This window comes from Anopheles funestus, chromosome 2RL (genome assembly GCF_943734845.2).
Source record: "Anopheles funestus chromosome 2RL, idAnoFuneDA-416_04, whole genome shotgun sequence".
NCBI classification, from domain to species: Eukaryota; Metazoa; Arthropoda; class Insecta; order Diptera; family Culicidae; genus Anopheles; species Anopheles funestus.
Genome location: NC_064598.1, coordinates 53062006 through 53080352, shown reverse-complemented (window position 1 = coordinate 53080352; position 18347 = coordinate 53062006). Strand labels below are relative to the sequence as shown.

Genomic DNA, 18347 nt, shown 5'->3' with positions numbered 1-18347 from the left:
CTCAAGGTACCACGTCAACGTTATGTCTGCATGGAAACAATCAGAAGCAAATGATCGACACACAACACAGAGAGAAAGAGATAATCAAACCGACAAACTCATGGTAAACATTAATCATCAGCCACCGAGTGTTGGGGAAATTGGCGAATTTATTACCCCACCTGAATGATAAAAGGAGGCTCGACCGAATCACCGTACGAGATTGTGACGACATTCATAACAAGATGGTGGTATAAGTGCGTACACATTACCAGCCCCGGAGGCCATTTCCGTAAACATCGCTTATAAGTCCTTTTCTAGGTGGAAAGAACTGGAAGCATAGCGGTTACATGAACTTGGAAGTTTCGCGATCAAAACGTGTCTCTATTACTACACACACACACACACACACCCGGTAATAGATGAAAAAAGCGGCGAACAAGTGTCAGGTCGAGAATGCATACAAGGGCCAAGGAGAGGCACACGCCAGTCTACCTAGGCCACCGTTGCCGCTGACGGGGCAGATAATAGAGATGCATGGAAAACCGGTGGTGTAGACCCGGTGCGTCCAGCATTACATCGAGATTCGAACGCTGCAACTGCTCGTTGCAAAACATACTATTTGCGGCGTCCTCTCGCACCTTCACAAGTGCAACTGCATTCCTCGGCCCTTTGGACTCGCGCAACCGTGTACTCCATCGTTGCGTTGCTCCATTTCAATCATTCGGGTACCCTTCCTCCCGCTGCCCCAATCGAGAAGCCCTCTAAGGCCACAGAGGAAGAAGAAAAACAAACAGGTCGGTGAGAAAAGGAAAATGACAATAATGTGAGCAAGTGTGTTGTGAATCGAGAGCAAAACGGGGAAAATAGGAAAAATCTGTTTTCACATGCTCATAATTTCCGATGCGATTCCAAGCGAATTTTTTCACCCATAAAAAGTAATGTGTATAAATTTGTTTAATGAAGGTTTATTGGCTATGTAAATAAACAAAAACATTCTACAACATTACATAATTCGAGCGCATTTCTCACAGCAAAACGGCCACCTACCGGATACGGATTTGTGCGCTCGAATCTCGAGAGCTGGACAGATCGATTCGTTAACTTCTGACGTAAAAAGTATTATAACGAAAAGAAAAAAAAAGGAAAACAAAGCACATCCGCGCATATATACAAAACCGGAATGTGTGGCTTTGGTGTCTTTCAGGTTCTAAATGACACATTTGCGAGATGAAGCTGTGAGATGAACGTTTGATAAAGAGACACAGATACACACCCGGTCCACCAATACAGTGTGCAGAGTAGACAAACATATCTTCCCTAGCCGTAGAACGATTACGCCTTCTTGCCAAACCCCTCCTCGCATCCATCCACGCCGCACGTGCCGGGCGAACCTTTTTTTCCCTCCCGGTCTCTACACGCCAAAACTGTGTCACGCGCGCGCGAGATGGAACAGTTCGTTTCACTGAGAGGAGAATGTAATGATCTGGTATGAAAAGTGCTTATGTAATCCAGGGGTTGTGTTCTTGGCTCGAGGGATAAACAAAACCGTCAGAGTAGCCAGAGGAGCAAAAAAAAAAAAAAAAAAGAAGGCCATACAAGAGCTAATCATTTCGCGGAGGAATAATGATTGAGTGGCCGAGCGATGTTTCAAGGTTTTGCGAGCAAATAAATGTGTCACCGGTACGCGTTCCATTTTCGTAGCCGCATTCCGTGGCGAGACGGTGGCGAGAAAAACGCATTAGAACTCACGCACTTTCACTTATCGGTAGAACAAAAATTGGTACACCTTGCGACTTGTTTTTCCAATAAGTTTGGCTTAATGTGTTGTTTCTCTTGGGCCGCAGCCGTTTGACGTTCGTTCCCGTTTCTTTCTCACGTGGTGCCTCAATTGGCAAGTTGGCCGTACTCGCCCTGCCTGCTTGCCTTCCTCGCTCGAGTGTTCTCCTGTTGCTCTTGTGGCCTGCTTTACTATTCATATTCTCATTTACGCTTAATTAACTTCCCAGCCTACTAGGAGACATGTGTTTCGTGTGCATCACACCTCTCGCTCTTCAATTTGCTTTGCTTCTGCTTTCTCGCTCTAGCAGCCCATTTTGGTGTGATGTGCGTTGCACGCGATCAGAGCCAAGTAACGTTCAAATTCTTATCAGGAAATGCCCGCGACAAAGCCACACAACACACGCACACCCCCACACATACACACACACACTTGCACGTATCGTTTATGGCAACATTTCCCGCGCGCACGGTTTTCTTTGATGCCCTTGATGAAGGTGTGTGAAAATTGTGGTGACAGATGCTGGCGTTTTTCTTGCCCCGCCAACGATTCCTTGGGGCACCCTCGTCGTATGCTAATGTCGCGAATTGATGCAAGGGGGAAAAAGACTGCACTTTCCTCCACAACAGAACTTTCTGCCCCTTCTGCCCCACCCAAAAACGGAGCTGCTTAACACACATATCACACTATGAAACTGCACACTTACTTGTTGCAGTGTTGCTGGGTTTTGCTGCCAATCTGCTTGAAAACAGTTTCTATTGCACTTGGTCGGGAACGGCAGCGGGCAGGCACACGATGGGATTGTCTTCGCCAAAAACGCAACAAGCATACACTGGGACACACAAATACACCGAACGAAAGAAAATTAAAAAGAAAACTGAATTGGCTATGAGAGCACACACGCGCGCACTAGAATTGTTTCTTTTTTTTTGCTATCCCGATCGTTGGTAAATTCTTCTTTTCAACTAGAATATTGCACTTCGGGTGTGATTATTGCACTAGCGAAACAACAGTAACAACGGCGGCACCGAACGGATTCGTAGCACCACTACGGCAGCAGCAGGAACATGAATGTGAGCTCGCGATTTAGATGGGTTTCCTACGCATCCAATCTGATTGTAAGCAACTGACGCTTCCGCTGGATTTTGACGTTGGTTTTAGCGAGTTCTCCCACCACCGACCCGGGGGCGGCCGTTTATATCAGCACGGGTTGGCTCCCGATGGAGCGCGTGCGGCCAGAGCAAAAATACACTCCCAACACACAAACACAGACAAACCACTTGCGTGCGGGATGCTTCTCCGCTCGCAGCAAGCCGTATACCAACAGTGGGAGAGAAAGAAAGAAAGAGAGCGAGAGAGACACACACGCACCGTAGAAAAACCACGTGCCAGGTGAGCGCGAACCTGTTCATTGCAGGGGTTGAACAGTTGAAATTAGCAACCGCCAATACGATGATTGCAGTAAAATATTAATCTTCAAGCAACATGAAGTACAGGTTCTTTTTGTGGTAAGTAAATACAGAATTTATTGAAAAGTAATTTCTTCTTCTTGCTGTTATGGTACTACACCATTACTGAAATTCTTTTATTTTATTTAATCATAGCAGGAAAACCAGTCCTGTGTACGTGGGTTCGGTCTGGATGAGATTTGAAATCCGGTCCTGCCACCTGGTCACCGGAAATTAAATAAAAGCTAAAAAAAACTTAGCAAATCGTTTATTTCCTTGTAAATTTAACTTTCTTAAGAGCCCTGCGATTTGTATTAGGAGAGATAAAGATAAAAAGAGCGAATGATTTTGGTTTCTCGAGAAATGGTTCGCTCCCGCACTTCCGTTTCTCGCGCACGGTGCGCCTCTCCCAAACTCACTCTCATGGTTAACGCACACGCGCCCATAGACCGAACCGGCATCTTACGCACACATCCGTCGCTCGTTTTGGCAACAATTGCTACATTTGTAATCGCTCTTGAGATGGGATGCGAAATTGCAAGACACACTGTTGATTCATTTCCAGGGCAGTTCATTTTTAGATACGCACGTAAAACGTCCATCAGGAAATTGAGTTTTCGCGTGTAGAATGTGCAATTGCAGACAAACATTCAATATAGGTAGTTTAATGTTGCACAAATATGCCGCTAAGCACAGTTAATTTGGTAAGCAGTTGTCTATTCATAACTGTGATGCAGTGATCTATTTTCGTTTGCAGAAAAATATCGTTCGAAAGATCATTAAACAACCAACAAAAAAATAAATCAACTCGATCGCGATTCATACTTTTTGATTCACCATTCTATGCAACGAAAACTCTACTTCTCTGAGCACTAAAAGACACGAATACTTATTTGAAACCAGGAAAAAAACAAGGCATTACGTCACAGTACAATGACGCGCTATCGAGGAGGTCGTTTCGTCAGGATAATTGTAATAGTGCAGGAAGCATTGAATAAGGCCAGATACCTCGAACGACCGCTACCCGGTTGTACTGTGAAGGACATGTTTAAAAAGTTTTGATTCAGTTGTTGCAAGTAGCTTCAGAGCTGATACTTGACATTGATGAATATTCTTGAGAGCAACTGGTGTTTTCGAGGTGCTTTTTTTTAGTTGTAGATAAATTCTTTAATCCCCTAACACGGTTCTAATGCTTTGGTTCTAAACCATATTAAACACATCTCTAAACCTCTAAAACGATCAAAACAATAACGAAAGTTCCGTAAAATCCCCCAATCATGATTCACTGTTGTGGTCGTTATTGTTGTTTTTTATTCTCAAAACTGCGTAAAATCGAAAAGTGAAACAATCACCATAACTCGATAACCGGTGTGTAAACAATCCAGGGCACAACATATAACGTTATTCACAAAACCACCGAACGGTAAGCAGCTAATCATAAAACGTTCAGTAGATGTCTTCCGTTTCAAATAACCGTTTCAGACTAGTAACCTTCACACGCTACCGGAACAACGGGTAACTAATTTACTGGCAACGGGTCGAGATCAGGAGGACTGCAAAATTACCACCGCCTCATGTTATGGTCGTTGTACGGTGGGCGGCCGTAAACCCTTCGTCGGCCGTCCTTTGAAACAGAAGCTTAAGCAGTTGTTGTTTTTACCTTCAACAGGCTCATAAAAGTTGTCAGACGCCATGAGCATATAGTTTTATGAACTCTTAAATGTCCCCCAAAAGGCGAACTTCGTACCGAAATTCTATCGTACGGTGTGATCTTTCTTGTAAGTAATGAAGTGATACACGTGTAGTAATTGGAGTATCGTTTTTTCTTCTTCCTTTTGGTCTTGTTGTCACCTTCCAGATCACAAGTTCTTAATGAACAAAATTAATTGTGAATGGAAGCATTTTGGTTACGCTCTTTAATGAATGTATTACGATGCTAGACATTTCTTGCGACGAGCTTTTAAAAATGTGCATTATTTGAAAGTACTAGCAATCCTATTATACCAGATGTATGGCATATTGTGTTTAACATTTAACACATATTCAACACATTAAGCGAAGGGCCGCCACGTGAAGTAATTAAAAGACATCCAGTATAACATTTGCGCCACCTACTAACAGTGCGCAAATCGTCCGCGTCACCTATCATTTGCGCAAGTAGCATGATTTGGGCTTTTCACTTGACGCACTTCCTCGGCGTACAGGGATTGTTGATCTTTTGCCTTGTTTTTTTCCTCCCCCCGATGACATTCACATACTTGTGATCACTGTAAACCAATCGAATTGCTCGGGATGTAATTGGAAAACCGATTGGCTGATCTCTCAAACATCTGACGTCAGAACGGGTCCAGCAGGGAGCAGCAAACAACGCTGCCGCAAAACAAGTGTACTACAATGTTGATGTACACTGTACGGCCTGACCAGGTGACATGAGTACGGAGGGATTGTATAAAAACAAACTCGCACAAATAACAACGGAAGCTGCGTTCAAGATGCGTCACATGTTGCGAAGATTCTGGAAGTACAATTGATCGGTCACAGTTATTTGGGCACGTGATAAACTAAGGAGGTTTGTAGAAGGAAGAAACAAGCAACTATAGGCCAATAATTTGCGTGAAATTCGCCCAATGGTAGCGAGATCGCTTTGAACAAAACAGGTCTGGTGCAAAACCCTATTCGGAACGTTCTCTCATAGCAAAGACTAAGTATCCGGCTACGTTATAGAAATAGACCTAGTAGAACTGAAATAACAGGCAGGCTAGTACCTCCTTACGTCAAGGAGAAGAACCATTAACTCACAGATAAAGTATATCCTTAGTGCATTTAATAAGAACTGTTGGACACCTTAGACTACTAATGGATTGTTACTTCTAGTTCCTTCTAGTAGCAAAAAGTACTCACTAAGTGTATAAGCCAGCTAAAGCAAATACACGCATCAATTTGCAGACAAACAGAATTCGCTCATCTTCAATTGCGAGAAAACGACGAAGATCGTCAGCGATCTTCTTCTTTGCGCAGATGAACTACTTGCTTTCCGGCACTCGAAGATGCCGCAGCTTAATGCGGGAGATACGGATGTTGGAGGTTTGGCGGTACGTAAGTACGCAAGTATTTTTTTTTCTTTACTGAGCTACAAGATACTGGAAAAAAAGGTCCTCAAGTATGAAGTGAACACGTTTACAAATCGTTTCCGTTGTCTGGGTGGAGTTGATTTTAGTGAAGTTTTTTTTAGAGGCTTGCAAACTTTTTACTGTTAAATCTGCCACTTCTGGCGAGTTCGGCATCGATCGTTAAGGTGGCTGGTACTGGTTAGTTGGTAGCAACGCGTTCTTCACGGCTAAGCTGGCTGTTGAGTGTCATTTGTGGAGGGAGACATAATTGAATTTACGTACCGAACAACCTGTGGTAAACAAATCGTTTTGCGCTCGTTTTTTTTCTTACTTCATTTCTTAACCCCTTCTGTTTGGTGTGCTTTCGGCAGGTTCGCCAAGGGTTAAATAAAATCAGCAAACAAATCGTCGATCGATGGACCGAAACGAGCGCAAAAAAAGGAACATTATTTGAGGCTTCCTTGTAGCGGTCGGACCGGCAAGAAGCTTTACTCGAGTGCACAAGGGTGGTAAAAAGTCAGCAAGATCGTCGGTAAATGTTGTGCGTGAAAAAAAACGGGAAGCGTTCTTTCTTTCCGAAACCTTCCAGAACATTTACTTAGACTCTCGATATTGACGCTGGTGACTTTGCGGTTATTGTGGATGATGCGAAACTTTAAAAAAAAGGAGCTTGATGGGTGCTTGATATGAAAAACCTGAGACAATGAGAAGGAAACTCTTGAAACAGGTTCTGTTTTTTCGTGTGTGTGTTTTGCGGAATGGTTCTTAGATTGTCTTTTTTTGCGCAATACCTCTTCTCAACAATTGAACACTAATTGTACTTACACATCGAGCCCCAGAAAGCTTATTTCGCGGACATTGATTCGTGAAGATCCGTGGTGCAAAGTCCAAAAAACCAAATTAGCTTCCCCGATGTTTTACCTATTGCTGTGCCAGATCGCAACGAATCGTTCGGCTTTGATGACGTCAAACGCGTCGTGGTCCTCGTGCATGGTTCCAGATCAGGCTTCACCCATAATGGCAGCTTTCTTGGGCTGTGGAGAATGTGCTCAAAATAACAACTTGCGGTCACTATTGCGGTCTTGGGAACTGATGATGATCCACAAATAGGTAAACAATACTTCAGGTCATGTGGTTCGCCCAGAACTATGCGATCCTTGTTTGCGTCATTTGCATCACGGATGTAATCGACCATGTCGCGCTTATATTGCAACAACAGACTCGAATTCTAGAATTGGGAATTTCCCGAGATAACATGAAGCGTTGTTACAAAACAACGTGTCGTTGATCTACATTTCATATTCCAGTTCCGGTTGAGAGGCGTGGGGTGTAATACAAAATGCATGAAAACACATAGAAAATGTTAGGAAATTAGCTCAAACATTCAATTCGGGGTCAAAAACAAAAAAAAAAAACTCCAATGACACACTTGTTGCATCGAGACGGTGTCGAAATGCTGTCATTTTTCTCCGGATGCAGTTTGGCTGTTCGGTTTTCGTTGTTAAATAAAACATGAAGGAAATAGATAAGAAAGCGAAAGTGGAGGTTAGTGCAAAAACTGAAACGAAAAATGTAACAGCATCAAGATAGTGGCACTAATTTGCCATGTTAGCAATGTGGGAAGGAATTAACAGAAAGATGGTCTATTGCACGAATGTCTGACCGTGAAATGTTAAGAAGCCCCGTTTTGATTTCTATTTCTTTCTGATCACTTTAATAACGGTTTTTTGAACTTGAAGAAAACAAAATTAATAAACATGACAGCTAAACTTGTCTCATGAAAGTTGATTGTGCTTTCATGAGGTTAATAAATTCCATCTATGATGTATCGAACGCTTCGGCGTGTGTGTTGCTTGTTTGTAGTACAATTATTATTTATCAAGCTGTTTATAATGTCGATAAAAATAGTAGCTAACCTAAAACCGGATTCACGGAGCAATCGGAATTGTATAATCAAAGGGCACATAAAAATGAATGTACAAGGTCTTTAGGTTTAGGTTTCTTTGGTGGTCAAGTCCAGCGCGCGCGGAGGTTATCCGAATCGAAAGCGTTAACCTCCGGACATGTGTTAATTTGTAGATAATCTATTGTGAAGCTCACTTTTATGGCCAATAGCCAAACTTCGATGAAGATTTATGCAAATGTTGCTTGATTTCTAATACATTCCTTGTGTTGTTATTATAGTAGTGGAGTTTACGATCAACGCGCATCAAGATCGTATCGATTAGATCCTGTTACGAGCCGAGCTTACAATGTTCTGTGTCTTTTTACTTGGCTGGGATGTTCAATAGCATCCCTACGCTGTAAATGTTCTGATTTTTCGTTCATGGTTTTGTATGTCGATGAGTGCGCCAGCCCTACAAAGCCCATCGGAAATGTCGACCTGGTTTTGTTGAGAATGGTACTCATTAGGTCAATCCACCCCCCAACACAAGCGATTTGACCATCAGTTGGCATATTCATGAAGTTCGTTTGTGGTTGCAATGTTTTTATGCACTTTATCTAGTGGATCAATTGATCAGCTGATCGCAACTGGATCCAATTCGAAACGAGACCATCGACCTGTGGCAAGACATTTGTGACTAATGAGTGACCTTGTCTTCATCCACACCATACATCATCTTCAAAGGCATCCTTTTCCTCGGCTTGAGTGATGTGGCACATACGATAACCGGCAATTACTGAGCAAAGTATACAGTCGAGGACACCTTCAAATAGATCATTGGAATAACCTTGACGGATTCACACCACTCGATGGCTTACACCTCGTCAGGAAGTAACAGACCACCTGCGCTGCTGTAAGCGCGTCGAGATCGCACCGAATAATTAGATGGCATAACCTTTCGCGTGCAATTTAAGTGGTTACAAACAGAAGCCCCTTTTGGGACGAAGAACGCTACCAAAGTAAAGTGGTGGACCTTCATTTCGGATAGTTCCGGCTTTTTCGGGCACGGTTTCGTTTGCGCTCTCGTTTATTGTGCCGTTGCGTGATGTTGAGCGGCAGAAGGTACGGTACCGCCCGCTGGAGGAAGTGATGGTAATTTGAGCAAATGCAAGTAGCTTCCGAAATTGTAAACAATTATAGCATGTCCTGCAAGAACACAAGCAAGTGCTGCTAAGTGTTACAAACATTCTTCAAAATGGAACAGAATGGATCTGTAATGGAATGGAACATTCAGTACATTTAATATACAAGGAAGAAACAATTTGGTTGCAGGTGTCCTTTGCCTAGGACAACATTCTTTTAAAGGCAATATGTAATCAAAAAGAAACGGATGGTTCCGCTGAATCATCATGTTCCGGTGAATTAAAATCACACAAAGAACTCATTGGTTGAATTATGCAACTGATTTGAGAGTTTTGAGCTGTCATAAAGTATTATATCCGAAACGATTTACTTCGTTAATAAAATAACTGTTTAGTAATTCAAAGAGGTAAGTGTTGCCCACAGTTGTACTTCCTATCTCCAGTTACGGAGACGTTGTGTTGGGATTATTTGATACACACTCTGGCTTCACGATCGCTAGAGCACTGTTACTGTTTAGGCAAAAGGTAGGGAGTTTTTAGTTGATTGATGAGCATAGAAGAGTCTGTCATGGGTTTAGAGAACTTCTGCAGTAGCTGAAAGTAAGTAAGTAAGTAAGTAAGTAAGTAAGTAAGTAAGTAAGTAAGTAAGTAAGTAAGTAAGTAAGTAAGTAAGTAAGTAAGTAAGTAAGTAAGTAAGTAAGTAAGTAAGTAAGTAAGTAAGTAAGTAAGTAAGTAAGTAAGTAAGTAAGTAAGTAAGTAAGTAAGTAAGTAAGTAAGTAAGTAAGTAAGTAAGTAAGTAAGTAAGTAAGTAAGTAAGTAAGTAAGTAAGTAAGTAAGTAAGTAAGTAAGTAAGTAAGTAAGTAAGTAAGTAAGTAAGTAAGTAAGTAAGTAAGTAAGTAAGTAAGTAAGTAAGTAAGTAAGTAAGTAAGTAAGTAAGTAAGTAAGTAAGTAAGTAAGTAAGTAAGTAAGTAAGTAAGTAAGTAAGTAAGTAAGTAAGTAAGTAAGTAAGTAAGTAAGTAAGTAAGTAAGTAAGTAAGTAAGTAAGTAAGTAAGTAAGTAAGTAAGTAAGTAAGTAAGTAAGTAAGTAAGTAAGTAAGTAAGTAAGTAAGTAAGTAAGTAAGTAAGTAAGTAAGTAAGTAAGTAAGTAAGTAAGTAAGTAAGTAAGTAAGTAAGTAAGTAAGTAAGTAAGTAAGTAAGTAAGGAAGTAAGTAAGTAAGTAAGTAAGTAAGTAAGTAAGTAAGTAAGTAAGTAAGTAAGTAAGAAAGTAAGTAAGAAAGTAAGTAAGTAAGTAAGTAAGTAAGTAAGTAAGTAAGTAAGTAAGTAAGTAAGTAAGTAAGTAAGTAAGTAAGTAAGTAAGTAAGTAAGTAAGTAAGTAAGTAAGTAATTATTATTTATATAGATTTCGCGAGCTGAAATATCTTGTTTATTACAGCCAGGTATCAAACCAGGTATTACAAACAAAATCATTGCAGAGTTCTTTCTTTCGTTGATGAAGAAGTTGATGATCCCCACCGAATTTCTCTATCACACCACTTACCCATTGATCATCAATCACGGAAAGAGCCTCGTTAAACTTGCTCAATTGGAAAATTCTCTTCTCGGTTTACATTCGTTTAGCCGAGTTTGCTCATGTCGCTAGGTAGTACACTATCATAATCTTCATCTTCTCCTCATAATCAATACACCTCGCCTAGATTTCAAATTCGATTCGACTATGCGTCCCTTAGATTTAATTGGGTTTTCACTTATCAGCTTATCGACCAATTTATGGCATAATTTTTAAGGTCTTAACTGTAATACTCATCATCAAGTCATCATCAAATTTAAAATTCATCGATATTATTTGGATAAACATCATTGACAAACATTTTAAAAATCTTACTTTACAATATTTTGCAGATAACGATCATTGTTCGATCGTTAAAGTGTTAATCTAATATTAAAAGATAATTCTCCATTAATTGCCAATCATGTATAATCGCTTCGCTTGATTCGAGCCAGCACATTCAAGACTGAAGAAATCACGATCAATCACGTACAGCTGTATGTTCACACTGTGAGTTTGATGAACATTTTCCTAATCGTCTACCCCAATCGAACCACCTAAACACCACGTTTGATGCACATCGGCTGCAAGCGTTCGCGGGAGGTTAAATAAATAAAGAAAATGGCCACAGCACACAAACACACGTTTCGTACAACAGTGCTCGCAATCCGGCGATTCCGATTTCGAGCCCGCAAATGTGGATCAAGGGTGATGCGCAGGCCAAAGCCAAAAAAAAACCCCTGCCTTAGCCAAGCCACCTATCGCGAAGGCAATCCATCAGCTGGAAAGAAAATCGGGACACAGTAGCAAAACAAAACCAAAACAAACACAAGGAGTAAAGAAAGAAAAAAATAAATAAAACAAACCGAATACAAAATTGTCCAACCGTCGTGCACTGTTTTACATAATTGACGCCGTGCACTCATCGCACGTGAAAATCACGCACGCACGCACGATCGCTCGCTCGCTGCCATCGAAAATGTATTATGAGTTAATGGCCATCGTGGAACGTGCGCTGGTGGGCCGTACGAATCACCCCCAAAAATAACAAACAAACAAAAAATGGTTTAAAAGCGCCAAAAACTATGCATCCTGCCTACCTTGGAGTGCGCGTGGGGCTATGATTTTTTTTTTTATTTCTTACCTAAACCGTTTCATCCACCACAAAATTAGAAAGATCATCATCAGGAGAATGATGAGGAGAAAGAAAAAAAAATTTCTCGACCGATTGCGCACTCGGTTTCGATAAAATATTGCCAGTTTTCCTTCGTGAAAATTAAACCCATTATACGCCGCCTTTGACACTGACTCTCGCGGGGGCCTATTACGCGTGATATTCTTGATAGCGTTCCACCATAGGCCAAGGTTTCCCCCAAGGAGACGCCTGTTTCAGCTGATTCGCTAGACGCCGTTTCGTCAACCTAACCTTCTTCGCACCGGTACACAGCAGACAAACTGAACTGAAAACCCAACTCGGTGGGATGTGAGCGAGGCGACAATCGTGTCGCAATCGGTTCTTAAGCATTAAGTTTATGATGATCTTTCTAACGGTTGCTTGTAAGCCGTCATAAATCCTAGATTGATTGCCATTTTTGTTTGCTTGTTACAGCACGGAATTTGGGGCGGATTTTACGATATCATGCGTACAATTGCAATTGCTGTGTCTCGTCGGTGTCGGAATTTAGCGAGGATGTTCGGCTCAACCGTATCAGTCTCGCGATCAGCAGCTTCCGGTGCGCGAACCTCGGAGGAAAGGAGCCCGGCGTGGGGGTTTGGAATCATTAGCACGCATTGAAAGCATTACCATTCGTTATTGCGCCTTAAAGGATGTGATTATTTGCCCGAACATTTGAAGATCGAACAGTCACCCAATTAAAATTCAAATGCAACGACAGCGAGCGGGCGGTTGATGAGTTTTCGAAAATTAGTTTTCTCGACAGTAAAAAAAAACCTGCAAAAAAAGGAATGGAAACTGGTTTCATCATTAAATTTGATGATGGATGAACTCTCCGTGAAAAGCAAAGTGTAAAGGTTAACACACATCACCGATCGTTCATTGTGTGGATGGTGGAAAATGAATGTTGTCTATCTACTTATTGATCACGAACATGAAGAAATCCATTTTTATTGAAAATCTGTTTAATTTTTCTTACTAAGTAAGCAAATGAATGTCACAAAAAACTATGTCATAAATGCATTGGTTTCAGACTTCTAAAAAATAAACCTTTGATCACGAGGCGATCATCTGTTGTTAATCTAATGGATCTTCCGTTTTTGTTGTTACTTTTTTTACTATGTTTTCTATATTTTTTGTTTCGTTTGAATATTTGAATTTGTTTGCTTTTTATTTATTCTTATTAGTTACCCTTTTTTCTACCAGATAATTATTTTATCGTTACGGTCTGGTAAACGCTATCTTCCAATAGTTAGTGTTTTTTCTTGAAATAAACAGTTTGACCATTGGAGTTTTTTTTTGTAAAACCTCCACTAAACCTCACACACACACACACATTGTGGGTCAGATGATGAACAATGGCGAGCTACGAAAAGAAGTGTCGAAGTGGTACTTTACGATCAACGTGCCATCATCATCAGCGCCACTGTCCTTCAAGTATCCTTCATCGTAGAACAAGCGGACTTTAGAACATTGGATTTTTTTTTGTTTTTTTACGCTCCTTCGGTTGCAATCTCAATCGTGCGAATTTGAGTGGAAAGCTAACATCGGATGGAAAAACATAACGAGCAGTTAAAACGTGTGGATTTTGTTTTGTACGGCGCAATTAAGAAGCAGAATACAAAAACCCGATACTGTAAAGGTGGGAATGAGTTTTATGAACTGTAGACTTTGGATATTGCAACGATATGATCGTTGTTTCATTAACCATGCGTATATTTAGCTCGGTCGGTTGAACAAACTAGTCGTAAGTTCCGATAAACAAGAACCGGATACTTAATTTAACTGTCAACTATTAATTACTAGAAAATTTGCCGATAGTTTTGAACAGTAATCTGATTTTGAAGCTAAAATGTAGAAATAGTTTTTTGACTGGCGTGATAAGATATAGGAGGCTTGTACATATTATAAGAATTTATGTTTTGAATAAAAGATCACTGAAATGGGGACATTTTAACGACTATGAGAAAAGAACTATGACTGTGCTGAGGTAAACTCTTTTGAGCCCGTTGGAAAGGAAAATACTTACATAGAAGTTGGCATAATGCTCATTAGGCAATGTCCTGCAAAAAGGCCCAGAACGATCGCATCTGTATTCTTTGTTGAAATAATCTTATCCCCAAAGCCAGAAGAATGAATGGAAATGAATTAATTGTATTGAACAGTAAGCAGAATACTGTGAATACTATCACAACTTAACATCAAAAATAGTATACTAATAGTAAGGAATTTTTAAAATGAGAGATTGCCGTCAATTTTGCTAGATATGCCAAATTTGGTAATTTGGTAAAAAAACTTCAAAACTTCAACACTAAAAAATCGATAACTTCCGTAAAAACTTCAAATTGAAAAAGAAGCAAAAAACGATTTGAAACTGTTGCATCTAAAAAAGGAATAACTCGCATTTTCAAGTGTAGCAGTGTAGTAATGTTTTAATTGTTTTCTTTATTTAAATTTTCTTTATTATTTTAAGTAAAGCTTCGTAAAATCTAATTATTTTAACTATCAAAATCACTTAAAAACATTAAAACCCAGGTGCTTAAATTATAACATTTTTCGTTTTGGACATGACGCCATTTCTAAACTGCACAAAACTGCATTTTTTTGTATATAATCTAGCCCTATCGTTCTTCCACCTTTCATAGAAGAAATCATTTGCTCGAATTTGCGCCTTTTACAATTATTAAAATGTTTGTGAAACAATTTTTTGAAACAGCTACTTCGAGATTCCTTACGGCTTCTTTGAGGAGTAACACCCATTGCTGATTTGTTGATTTGTTATTGTAAAAAGAGGGGAAAATGAAAAGCCGTATCGATGATAGATACATCTGCAATCTACAGAGAAAAGTCTTTGCAAATAAAATTCCCAGTCCTACATCTCGTTCACTACAACTATCAGCACAATTATTCGATTAAATATTACCAAATAACTGGACTGAGATCTAGGTTTGATTTCATGGATAATGAATATCTTGTAACTATTGTAACGAATGCGTAATTATTAGGTGTATTAGTGCTATAATTGAAATTATAATTGTAAGTGTATAGAATAAGTAGGCATAAGAGAAAGAATAAATGAATCGTTAAGTAGCACTCAAACAGAGAACACGGAGTCAGCAACTTATTTTACACCATAATGTCTTCAATTTAATCATTTTCCAGAGAATACCATCTTAGCATCTTAGGGGCGGGCCGGTGGTGTATGTGATAAACGGCGCCGATCCACACGGCAGGACCGGGGATCAAATCCCATCCGGACCGTTCCTCCGTAGAAGGACTGACTATTCGGCTGCGTGGTAAAATAAGTCTCGTAAGCCAGAAATGGCCGGCATGATGAAGTATTACTTCTGAAGTTGCACTTAGCAAAATTAGAAAACAAATTTGGGGAACAGTTTCATAGAGTAACTGACATTTGATTAACACAAATATTTAAAAATGTATTTAATGAATCATAGTAATGTTTGTTTAATTTTGAGAGAAGAATACATTCTTGTCGAGATGCTGCCCGGAAACAATGGGTTCATAAAAATTCTAGCAGCATATCTACCCTAATTTAAAAAAGATAATTTGCGCAATATATTTAAATAAAAAAGTACCATTAAAAATAACACAACAAAAAACATAAAAACGACATTTTCTTCTATTTTTATGTATATTACTACGGGTTAAAATGCCAGCATAACGAAAAAAGTGTACTTATCGATGAGTAACTTTTGTCATAGAGCAGAACAGTAGTAAAAATTAATATCCTAATTTAAGAGAATGAAATAAGTATGCTAATAAAAGCAATAGTTGAGAAAGTTTAATTGAGTCTTTAAATTGTGAATGGTATTTGTGTCTACTATATGTAGTTGATAAAAGCAAAAAAAGGTCTGAATATCTTGAAGGAAACCTTACTTAGGACACTCTTCATTACGCCAGTTGGAGTTCAAAGCACACAAGCTTAATTCAGTACGAAACGACCACAAGTAACAAAACACTAAACACGTATAAATCAACAGTTGGACAATGTGTGGAGAAAAATGTATTCATCAAAGATAAGAATATTGGTAAGTTAGGACTAAGATAATAATAATTTAGTCTATTTCTAATATCAACTTTTAATGTAACTATCGGCTAAGACCATCTATTTTAAATTACAAATGTATACAACAAGTGTCCCACAAATGTTTCTAATGAGGCAAAGCTTCAGAGACTCCGAAATAAAGCATCCTAATTAAATCTTCTGTGATTTGTCTTTTAAACTAATATCCAAATAACTGTGTTCCCACTGTTAATTGCAAGCTTAGTTAATGTTTCAAATATTAGTTTCAGATCCAAAAAATCAGAAAGTATTGGAAACACTGTACAAAAATTATCGAAAACCAAAGCTTCAATTCATTAACATTTGCCACATCACCAGGAAGAAATTCAATTTAATATTTCCTGTATACTGAAATTTTTGAAGAATTTGCATGACGTTAATGGTAATTTATCCTTTCGCATTATTTCTTTGGGCAGTTTGGCAATATGTAAAATTCATGTTTTGCTTGATTGTTTTCGGTTGTTCAAGTTGCTCTGGTTGTTCAAGTATGATCCTCCAAAAACAGTGTGATAATTCACTTTAAGCTCGGAAGCATATAACAAATTATAGCTGTAGTTAGTTGTAATGCTATGCTCCATTCGGTTAATGTGTTTAGTATACATGAGAATTGCCTTCGACGATTAGCGGCGCAATAGAAGAACCACGTTTTGGTAGCCGTGGTGTCAATCACGTGACGACAGGTCAGGAAGCGGAAGGAAAACATCAGTATCACCAATCCTGCACCGTGAGCATGTTATTTTTTTGCAATCTGCACCCGTGCCTGATTAGCAAACTCCCACACCTAAAGGTGTCTATGTGCGTGGAAGAGGGAGGTTGTTTACTGGCCACATGGGCAAACAGTGCGACCTCACCATCGTACACATGATACTAGATTCTACAAATGCAGGTGTTTCCGATTAGCTTTTCGATCTCGGAAGCATCACCAGTCTCAACGGACCGGGACCGTTGACAGATTGTGAGAGTGTTTGCCGTAGTGGTTGGCAGTACGCATGAATGGGACGCTCATTTTACCCATGCTCAAACCCATGCACAACGGATAAGGCGGAAGTTTCTGGCAACACAGCAGTGTCGCTAAATTTAAGGAGTGACTCAATGGCTCAACAAAATTATCACAGTTAATGGAAAACCTCATCACGCTTCTCGGTGGCAACGACTGCGTTCTATGCATCAAGGTCGAGCAGGTTGGGGTGGCTCACATGGTTGATGCTGTACGTACGATTGGAGCGAAACAAGCGCCTGCCAGCACGCACTTCCATGTGCTTTTCTTCGCAACTCCGCGTGAAGCGCCATTCGGTAATATTTTGCTAGGAAGCGCATGAGAATCATTCACACGCGAATCGTCACGAGAAAGTAATTCAACACTGGCACATGAACGTTAAGCGTTGGGAAGATAGGGGCCGGGTTCTTCCCCCGGGTTAAACCCCTTCCGGGAACCGGATCATCCTTTGCGTACATGCGACATTAGTCAGCCGTCGGTTAGGTTTTTGGGACGTGATCAAATTACCACCCGCTAGAACAGCTTCACTGTTTGCTGTCGACAATTTACACACCGTAATCCAACGCATCAATCCGACATTGAGTACGCCGGGATCATTTTAATGAACCCCTAGCTGGCTCCGCCCTGGGGGCTAGGAAGCGTACAAACCCGTGAACGATGTATCGTGATCGTGTTGTAGGGGAAATACAACAGGACAAAGACACACACACACACACGTACAAAATAACCGCCACCGCGTGGTGTTCATCGTTATGCGGCTAGTGTTGCAGTTTGGATTAGCCGGTGGAAATTTTTACCGTTTCACGTGCGGTACGAGTAGATGGATGTTCTGGGAAGATTTATTTACTGCCATCCTTGAGTCACAACTGGCTGCCGACAATGGAGCGGCGTGGTTCGTACCGTGTTTAGAACAAGTGGCGACTTGCTAGACATGGCTCTTTCCACTAGTTACCTTCACTGAAGATGTCAACTTCACGCTCAATGTTGCAAAAATTTACATTTAATTTAACAACCCGTGACTCCATTTGCGGTCCACGTTTGGACAAAAAAAAGCTTTGCAGAGAATGTTGAGTGATACATGATAAAAAAAATATTAATTTAAAATAGAAAATAATAAAACATGTTTTCCAGAATCAATTTGCATGATTATTTGAGAAAGACTTCAACTCGAAAAACGACGAACCCTGCTAACAACCGAACAC

General features: G+C 40.1%; 1 protein-coding gene across 2 annotated transcripts in view; it reads right to left on the bottom strand.

Moving 5' to 3' along the window:
* Window positions 1–2954, bottom strand: part of LOC125760815 (elongation of very long chain fatty acids protein AAEL008004) — a 37384-nt gene extending 34430 nt beyond the window's left edge. Inside the window, exon 1 of one of the 2 annotated variants that reach the window (XM_049421337.1) lies at window positions 2466–2954. The gene's annotated coding sequence lies outside the window, so the exon portion shown is untranslated. The remainder of the gene's footprint in view (window positions 1–2465) is intronic. The other variant, XM_049421335.1, reaches the window with a different exon arrangement.
* Between the last annotated feature and the right edge of the window lie 15393 nt (window positions 2955–18347).